This window comes from Rhinolophus ferrumequinum, chromosome 6, assembly GCF_004115265.2.
Source record: "Rhinolophus ferrumequinum isolate MPI-CBG mRhiFer1 chromosome 6, mRhiFer1_v1.p, whole genome shotgun sequence".
Lineage (NCBI taxonomy): Eukaryota > Metazoa > Chordata > Mammalia > Chiroptera > Rhinolophidae > Rhinolophus > Rhinolophus ferrumequinum.
Window position 1 is genome coordinate 7,989,792 of NC_046289.1, and position 10,236 is coordinate 8,000,027.

The window sequence follows — 10,236 nt, forward strand, 5'->3', positions numbered from 1 at the left end:
TGACGTTCCAGAGCAGGCCCTGTGGGGTCCTTTTCCAGTGCCCACTCCCGCCAGGGAGTTCTACAACTCCCACGGACATCGGGAGCTGGCAAGACCAGAGTGAAGGGCCAGGGCATGGAGGCTGGTGCTTACCTTGCCAGGAAAAACAGAGACAGGCCACCTCTTGCGGGGCAGGTGGAGGACAGTCGGTTTTGTGACGTCACTGCCTGTAGAGCCATTCTGATTTCTCCTACAGGAGGACAAAGCGGTGTTTCCTCTCCAGAGGCAGTGGTTGTGCATGTTCGAGAAGTTCTATTGAGAAGGAAGAAGTGGACAGTGGAAGTTTTGTGTGTGTGTGTGAGAATGTCTCTGTGTGTGTACTATACACACACCTCCATCTAGAAGCACAAGCGAGCAGCCCTTCCTTCCAGCCCTGGGCTTCTGGACAACAGACCCCACCAGCCTGTAGTATCTGGGCACCTCAGGGTGACCACTCTGTACCCAGGACGTTTCCCCTGATTCCTGCGTTTTATGCCTCCTATGGGAGCAACTGCTGGTCCCCTCTGCCGAGGTCCACACGAAAGGAGGGTCCATTGACCCCTGAGATTTTCTGCCTTCTGGAAACTCCCTTGGCCTGGTCTGGAAATGAACGATGCCCTCTCTTTTTCTTGGGGTTGTGTATCACTTGCTGGTGAACGAGGACTCAGCTCGATGTGTCCTAAACTTGGCCATGTCTCTCTTGCTCTGTGTGTCTGCCTGTGTGTCTGTGTGTTTTAGAGACCTGTAATAGTCATAGAATTTGTCGAGCACGTAAGGTGCCCAAAGCAGGAAAAATAGCAAGTTTCCAGTACCAGCTTTGGAGAAATGAGTACTTTCCCCTCCATTTCGAGTCCAAAAGGCCAGCTGTTCATGTGGCTGGACTGGTCTGATTAATGAGCCAGGCAATGGCATAGTGGAGTGTGTGTGTGTGTGTGTGTGTGTGTGTGTGTGCGCTCCATAAGTGGGTTTTGGCATCAAACGCAAACTAACTCCATTGTTTAAAATGTCATCTTATATAAACAGTATACACAGGGACCATATCCACTCCTGTCATATTATTTGTGATTGTAAAACATGCATTTGCAGTAAATTAAGCTTTCTGGAGGGCAAGCAGTAACAGAGCCAAATGACTGTGCTGGAACGCGCATGTCTTATCTTAGTTCATATCAAGTCTACAACTCACCAGAGCCTTTCCTGCCAAGGGGGAGACGGGGACGGGCTGCAAGGACCTTCCAGTTTCTTCCCCGTGCTGTATTTTAAAGTGCCCTTGATGCTTTCGTCCCCTACCTGTTGTTCAAGCCAGAAGTGCCTGTGTTCTCAAAGCTGGCCTGATGGTTTTGTTTCTTTACGTTTTTTTTAGAATGTGTCTACTTCATGTTTGGAAATAAAAATCTTTATTTTTGGTCTATGAAAGATTGTGTAGTTTGGAAATTCTTTTCCTGAAGTAAAGAAAGAGATTTGTCCAAAGAGGTGATGAGGAGAAAGATGAGGTGTGACTAAGGCCGGCTGATTTTTAAATTCTGACTTGCGGGCACAATTGGTGCTCAGTTTATGCAGAGGTTGGACTCAAGGCAACCATGGTTCTCAATCCAACGTAAACATAAGCATTACCTGGGAAGCACCTTTAACCCCATTATCAGCGTCACTCCCCTGGGTGACAATCTTGGGTGGAGGGGCAGGCAGAGCAGAGTTTGAAAATCCAGATGCCCCCCAAATAGAGAGACGGTCGCAAACAGACCCAGGTACCAGGCTGATAAGAGGAGGCCCTTGTAGCACTTCGCTGCCAACCCCTGCGTCAAAGCCTGGCTATGACGATTTGTTTAACAAACAGTTCTGAGGTTTGGGGGTCTGATTTCCCAGCCCACACTGCACTGGAAGCTGCAGAAGGAGGAGACACTGTTAGACTCAGGGCAAGTGGGGCATACTGTTCCCACGTGCGTGGGGAGATCTAAGAAATGGGCAAGTGAACCCAGGATGTGCCACTCATGAATGCAGGCTCGTAATAATGACCCTGGCTGGCCAAGAAAAGGACAATTTATGCCCAGAATCTGCTGACAAAGGCATGGAAGTACACACTTCAGTTTAGAACACTTTCTATGAGCAGGATTTAAAATGGAAAGGCTTTGCATCTTGCATAATTTATTCCCTCCCAAATTAAAACAAAACAAAACAAAACCATGCCATTATTTTAATAATGCATGCAATACTTTTATTAATCTGCTATCTGCTCACCATTTGGGAGGGGAGAGAGAGGACCCCCCATGAGAGAAGCCGTGCGTCTGTAATCCCTCATCCCCAAGTGGTGAGTAAAAGGCAGAGAAAGTTTTCAACTCGGCCCTAATCTAAGTGGCATCCAGAACAGTGAGTGGGAAAGACTCTGAACCTTCTAGATTTGGGACCCAGTTCCATGTCACATGCCCTGGAGTTCAACACCATTCGAATTGCTCTCTGAGTTTTGGTGGAGCAGCTCTGCAGACGAAGACGAGCAAAAGATGGAGAAGTCTGTTCTCTCAAGAGGGGTCCTAGGTTTCCACTGGTCAGCCTTGTTTGATGGCAAGTGAAATGATGACGTCATCTGCACTACAGCTGGTACAGCTGCTGCTGTCAAAGGACAGAAGGACAGGAAGAAAAACCCTTGTTTGTTACAAGGATTTTACAACTGGAAGAAGTAAGTTTACCAGGCACCTGGGGACCCACTGTCTAAGGTCTGAGGGTAGCACCAGATACCTGTGAATCTTGTAGCCTGGGACACACAGGCCCCTCACCTTCTAATTAGTTGTCCAAAAAACAAAGCGTGTTCTGTGGAGGAAGACAGAACTTTGCCTCTGGTATCCTCTCCCCTTTAGGTGTCTCTGAGATTGGTCACAGTGTTGGCCTGTTTAATTGATTTTAAAAAGCCTTAATCCATATAATGTAAAAGTGTATCATTTATAATAACCAAACATGGTACACACAGTTTTTTCTACAACAGAGGCATCCAACCTCGGGTCAGGACCTTCAGTGTTAAAACATCGTTTCAGTGGGAAAACTAGACTCAGCCTCCCTCATTTTAATATCACACCTTTTTGGGAACCCGCCCCACTGCGAAAGTTCCATTAAACACACCCGCGGTTTCTAAACCTTCACAGAACCCTCTCTCCTACTCCTGGCTCGATGATTAACTCGTATTTATGATGATGTGATTTTTTTTTTTTCACAGCCAGACGTGTTATGGAAGTAATTATCTTAGCTCTGTTTTCATCTGTGGCTTCCAAGCCCAGCCGTGATGTGTTTAATTGGAGATATTCATCATCTTTCGTGGAAACCCCTTGGTGAGAACATTATTCAGCTACTTGGCCTTGTCGGCCTTTTCCATCACCGTCTGGCCAGCCCAGGCTCCCACCGCATCTGCAGTGACCTTTCTCCACCCTGCTTCCCTCAATTATGCTTCCAGAGGGGTGACCCTGACTTGCTGGGGTTTCGTGCTGCAGTCGCAGGCTGGCATGCATCCTGGCCCCTGCTCCCAGCTTCCCCTCACCCTTCACCATGGCCTTCTGCTGCCAGTTTCTAACAGGAGAGTTCCTGTACGGATGGCCAGTGGGGAAAGCTGTTCCAAATTGTCCTGCGATGCCACCTCTCACAGGACGGGTAAGTGTTTCCCGGCTCGGAGCATGTGCAAATAATTGAGGCCCCTTTGCCTTGGAAGGAGGTGATGGAATGACAGAAAGTAAAATGAAAATAAAAAAATAGCTGAATGCAATGCGGTATCTTGGACTGCGTCCTGAAACGGTAAAAGGACATTAGCAAAAACCCCATTAAATGCAAATGAAGTCTGGAGTTTCATTAATAATTCTGTACCAGTGTTCATTTCTTGGTTTTGACAAGTCTCCCGTGGTTATGTAAGATACTAGCATTAGAGGAGACTGGCTGAAGGGCATATGGGAACTTGATGCTATTTTTGCAATTTTTCTAACATACTCCAAAGAAAAAATTTTTTCTTTTATGGCCTTGAAAAAAATGTGAGGGTTCTCTTTTGCCCTTGCTCCCTCAAAAATGGAGGTGAGTCTGTTCCAGGACCAGGCTTAGAGTCAATCTCATGTGTGTTTGGCTCCCAGCAACATTGCGTCTCCGAGGTAGTTGACTTCTGGAAAGCTCTCCAATCCTCCTGAATGATGCTGACTTCAGATGGATGTGGTGGGCCGCGTAAACGAGACAGTATGTGTGAAGGGCTTACACAGTGCTTGGCACATAGGAAACGCTCAATAACTGAGCGCTAGTATTCAACGCCCATCTCGCTCATGCGTATTCTGAAGGAGCTTCTTGTTCTTGCCATGTGAGCTTGGAGTTTCGAGGATGCTTAGGTTGAGCCCAACGTTCTGCCCTGCAACTGCTGGTAGGGGTCAGGTGTCCCCTTCGAGTTTACAAGTGTCCTGGGGATGCTTGTTGGAGGGAGATTCTAGAATTAGTCAGGGTTCAGTTACAAACAACAGAACCCACTCTAGTTTAAGAAGAAAAGGATTTATTATGGGGTATTAGGTGGCTCACAAAATTCTTGGAAAGGCTGAAGGAGTAGATGCTGGCCTGAGTTTCCAGGAAGAGCTCCAGCCCCAGGACCACCCTGCCTTTTCCATGAGGGAAAGAGGTCGCTGCCCCTTCAAGGAGCTGCCCGACCAGGAAACAGCCACTGCTGCTGACTGCAGAGTGTCTGTGTCTCCACGTCCACCCACAGCAGCTAGACCGATGCCGCAGGTCATTCTGCCTTGCTGTGTGCCTCTGTTCTAGACTGAGTGCCATGCAGGAGAATCTGAGTGGCCGAATCCAAGGTCTCCTCCAGAACTGGGCAGCAAAGGGATCAGGAGATGTCATATTAGCTTAACCCTTTTTGCATGACAGGAAGGCATCTTGCAAGGAGTTGAATGGTGATGAATGAGTCAATCTGTAGTACGCCCCAGAGACCACATCTTTAGAGACTTAGTATCCACGCACACCTGTTTCCAGAGCTAAACTTCCAAATGAAAATGGCAGCCGAAACAATGGATTCCAGCTTCGGCTAATGCAGCTATCTCTGTACAGTGTGCGCTTAGCCACATGTCTCACTGGTCAGTATATCCATTTCTATGCTCTGTCCATTTTCTTCTGGTTCGTTCACAATCTTAACTTGATGTCCAGAAGTCACAGAGCTTGCTTTCTAGTGCTTTCTCCTGCCCACCACTCCATGTAGAACTGTACCCCCCGCCACTTCTCCTTCCAGGAAAAATGGACTTCCAAATGTACAGCTCCACGTCAGCTCCCGGGGACTCCCCTCCCTGCCTTCTGCACCTCCCTTCCCCACCAGCCTTCTGCAGGGCTGTAGGCTGCAGTGCTCTACTTCTGGCTGGTTCCATCATGTCATCCTAGGCCATGTATACACTGAGCTCAAAGTCTTCTCTCCTAAGACAACTGGTCATGGCAGCCTCCAGGTGAGGCTACGGGGGTGGGGGAAGGGGGAGGGGTTTGCAGCAGGTGTTGGTGGCCTGGGGTGTGAATCACCTATGTGTGCATCTCACAGGGTGACCAACAAGACAGTAGGCAAAGACTTCAGGTCTGGGCACTCTTCTACCATGGGACCATGGCCTCGGCATCAGACCGTGTGAGGTTCCCACTCGTGGAAAGACTGGACAGCAGCTGGTGAGGTCCCCTCGGCCGACATGGCTCCCGGCCACTTGAGGACGGCTCTCGCCATGGACTTTTTCTCCATTGACTCATCTTGGTGGTCTTGGGACGCAGACCCTCTTCTGACAAAACTCTGTGCTTGAGCTTCACACATCTGAGACTCTGCCCCTCTCTCCGGAGGCCAATTGGTGACCATCGTGTTACACCTTCTCACGCAACGCCCTCCATTGCTCTTTCTTTGTTCCCTGTCCCAGTCACTCATCTGCTGGCTCTGACCCACTTGTCTGCTCCCGTTTCTGGTTCCATAAATTCAGATTTGTCTGTTTTGGTGCTCACATTCTCTAGGACAGGGGCTAGCTACTGCCCTTCTTTGTACAGCCCAAGATGGTAAAAATTATTTTTAAAACGTTTATATTTTTAAAAATTCCATTTTAAAATGGTTATATAAGTACCTACATACTATCTTCAGTTTTGCCCCTTAGCCTATAAAGGCCTAAAATAATTACTATTTGGCCCTTTACAGAAATGTTTGTCAGCCCTGCTCAAGGGGGTTACTTGAGCAATTCCCTGCCTTGTCTTTTCTTGTATCCAAGCTGCAAGCCCCCACCCCAGTCCCAGCCAGGTCCTCCTGTGTAAGACCAGCTCCCTAGCAGGCTGGCCCTGACCCCCCTGAAGGGGCTCGGGAGGAAGCACTATGGACTGGGCATCGGGAGAAATTGGTTCCAGCCCCGTGATGGCCACAACTTGCTTGTGACTCTTGGACACTCAGGCTCCTCGGATTTCCTGTCTGTCCGTTAGGGAGTTCAGACGTGACTCACTTTGGAGAGCTCCCCCGACAGCATCAATCCTTCAAACCATTGTTCCCACAGCCATGAGGAACCCGTGGAGAGAACAGTGCAGTGGGCAGTGCCAGGGAACCAGGGACAACGAGTCGTGCAGGTGCACACGCACACTCAGAGACACACTCTCCACTCCACACTCGTAGACATACCTACTCACCACACATACCACGCAGATACCACAAACACAGACACATACAAATAAAGACACACACCACACACAAGTACCGTGCATGCAAACCACACACAGAGGCACCCCCCCACACACAGATGCACTGACCCACAGACACGCATACGCTCTCTCTGTGCAGCCTTTGCGACTATGTTGACTGGGTCAGTAGCCTGCGAGCCCCAGCCGAGTTCTGGGGCACACCCCTGGGTGATCCCTCCTGGATATCTCATCCTGATTAAGTCAGCTCCTCAGAAACCAGGAAATTAAATTGGAGGCCATTTCTCTGTTCTGGGTATTGTGCATAATTTGTGCAATGCTGGAAGAGAGAACGGACTTCTTTCTCTTTTCCCAAACTGGGCTTGAACAGAAAAACCCGGTTGTGTGGGTTCGCAGCACTTTGGTGGGCGAGGTCAGGAGGAGGTGGGGCCCGAACAATCAGAGCCAGCATCTGAGGGAGCCTTGCCTTTGGGGGTCAAGGAGGGGCTCAGGAATGCAGGGCCTATAAAGAAAGAGATTGCATTTAATTAAAGAAACATCTCACAATCACATTCTTGCTGACAGGCACGTCAGACCTTGATCCTGGGGCCCAAACACAAAATGTATAGTCAGGGTAGTCAGAACCCCTCCCACAAGCTACATTTTAAAAATTTTTTTATTTTATTATTCACTTATTTATTTATTAAGGAAGGTGCAGCTCACAGTGGCCCATGTGGGGATCGAACCAGCAACCTTGGTGTTTTCAGCACCACACTCTAACCAACTGAGCTAACCGGCCACCCCCACAAGCTGCATTTTAACAAGTACCAAAACCTGCATTTATCCAGGAGTTGGGGGAAGTCAGGGAGGGAGCCCTTCATTTTATGGTTAATGCATACCAGGCTTAATAAAATGAAAATGCAGTATTCACAGCTTGCTGGGCGTCTCCACCCGCGTTATTTCATTTGTTTTTTTTACAATAGACATCAAAAGTATTATTGTGTCTAATCCCCAAGACTACTGAGTGCAGAAGAAAGAACAAGGTCTCCAAGTAAATAGAACAGAGTTGGCGAATCTCAAACAAAATCGCTTCGCCCGGAGGTACTTGCTTGGTTACCTGAATGGCTGCCCAGAGCACGGTGTTAAGAAAGACGCTGAGGCTGTGCGTTAGCAAAGAGCTCCAAGAGCTCCTGGTGACGTCTACATGGCGGTGGTAGGAGGGCTGTATCTGGATTCCTTTCTGTAGCCTTAGTTTCTTTATCTATAAAAGTGAGGGGTTTGCTCTCAACCTGGGCCCATAAACTCATATGCTTGCAGAACCCAGACAGGAAACACACATGCAAGACTAGACCAAGCTGAAAAAATATCGTGAGGGGAGGTCTGGGGGCCCTGTCCAGTTGTTGCCAGGTGGGTATGCGAGCTGTGGGTTACTGAGTCTGACAGTTTTGAGACCATGCAAGAGTTCAGATTTTAATGTTAAAGAAGTTTTTTTTTAAGTGGCAACTAATTGAATACTTGAAAAATCTATTTCAAGAATTTGAAATAGTGTGTGTGTGTGTGTGTGTGTGTGTGTGTGTGTCTTTAGGCTGGACGTGGCCCACAGGCCTATACTTTGCTTCCTTTGGTCTAAATAATTTCTAAGATTCCGTTCAGTTTACAAATTCTAAAATTCTGCGTGGGGTGCAGACCCACGGCCCCTGTGCATGTGATCTCTTTCTCAGTGGACCCTTTATTCTAAACCTGGTCACTTACACACATGGCCTGAGGTCAGTTTGAGCAGCACTGTATGCCTGTCAACCATTACCTCGCTCAGGCTTCACAGTCACTCTTCTAGCCGGCTCAGAGAGCTGACAGACTTGCCTGAGGTTGCACATCACATAACAAGACCAAAAGCTACTCCTTGGTGATGTTTCAAGCTTTGAATTTTGCAGGTGAAAATTCTATGACATAATCATCTCTAGTGGAAAAACACTCTCCAAACACTGATACCTGCAGAAAGCTCGCGAGGGCTTGAACCCCTCGCTCCTCTGGCATTTTCAGTGTTCACGAGGACTGTAACTGGATCCTCATCAATGAATAACCCAGCAGGGTTATCAGGGCGGGGCAGTACCTGAGGCCCCTAGGCAAGCAGTCCCTTGGCTGCCTTCCAGCCCCCAAATTGTCCTAAATGGACACTTGGTTTTGGCTGGTGGAGGAAGGTGGGAAAGATGGAGAGGCCCTGAAAGGTGGTGTCTTTCCCATCTGTTCTGCATTACAATGCTGTGAAATAGTTTATGCTCGCCATCGTACAAACAAATAAAAGCAGAACTAATCTCTTTGCTTAAGGTTAATGACTGACATAACTGGTGATTAAGCAACAAGCTTATTTTCTCATAACTGGAGGGGACTGGTTCTGCAGGGGGTTTGTAAAGAGAATAAATAGGCTCTTCCCCATGAAGCTGAAGCATCCTGATGCTGCTGGAGGTAGAAAAAAATGACAGCTCTAGGGAATGGGGGTAGGAAAGAAAGATGCTTCCCAAAAGTCTCAGCCATGGAGATGAGAACCTAGAGAATACAAAAGATTTTCTGGATTTCCATCCATCCATCCATCTATCCACCAACCCATCCATCCATCCATCCATCCATCCATCCCTTTATCCCCATTGCTGGAAGGGGGCTACAAGCCAAGGGATGCATATGTCCTCTAGAAGCTAGAAAAGGCAAGGAATGGATTCTCCCCTAGAGCCTCCAGAAGGAACACATGCCTTGATTTTAGCCCCATTTTCAGACTTCCGACTTCCAGAACTATAAAATAATTAATCTGTGTTATTTTAAGCCACCACACATGTGCCTAGTTTATTACAGTAGCAATAGGAAACTCATAGGTCACTGTGAGCATTAAATGAGCTCATACAAAGCACGTAGCACCGAGCCTGGCACATAGTAAGTGCTCAAAAAACAGTAGTTGCTCTTGTTTTTGTTGTCACCACTCTTATGATGTGTTAGGTGGACAGGGCCCCATCTTCCGAGGAGCCCTCAGTCTAGTGGGAGACAAGAGCTTATGCATAACTTGATAAGGCCTAGATCAAGGAAGGACAAACGAAGCTCCGAGGATGAGTAAGGTTGCAGCTTTGCCCCCTGAGACTGGCCGTGAATACTGGGGTTACAAAAGGGCATTACCATCTCATCCTAACGCCGTGGGTAATGTCTGAGCATCTTAGCCTGATCCAGACCTGACTGCGGGCCCAAGGGAGAGAGGGGATTTGGTCCTTGGCCCCCATCCTTCCGGGCTCCCCATACTCTACAAGGCACGTCCTCACCCATTGACATATTTAAACCTTGTTTAATCCTCATAATACTTCTCTCCTGTTTCCTAAGCACTATTTTTGTTTCAAAGTGGAAAACAACTGAGTTTTCAAAATTAAAAATGTAACGCATGCTCATTGAAACAAATTTGGTCGACAAATAAGGTGCAATTCTATTTTCTAAAATGATACTTGTGAGAGTTAGATTGATTGTACTAATTGGCCCGAACCTTCACTTGTCCTTCTCTCCTCTCCCACGGGCATGTCACTTATCAGGACCCTCCCACTTCCACCCTGGTGGGGTTGCCCTCCATGC

General features: G+C 47.9%; 1 non-coding gene across 1 annotated transcript; it reads right to left on the reverse strand.

The window, feature by feature from the left end:
• Positions 1-7,361: 7,361 nt before the first annotated feature.
• On the reverse strand, positions 7,362-7,435 carry TRNAF-GAA (transfer RNA phenylalanine (anticodon GAA)). Its single transcript has one exon. It is a non-coding gene; the product is annotated as a tRNA-Phe (tRNA).
• Between the last annotated feature and the right edge of the window lie 2,801 nt (positions 7,436-10,236).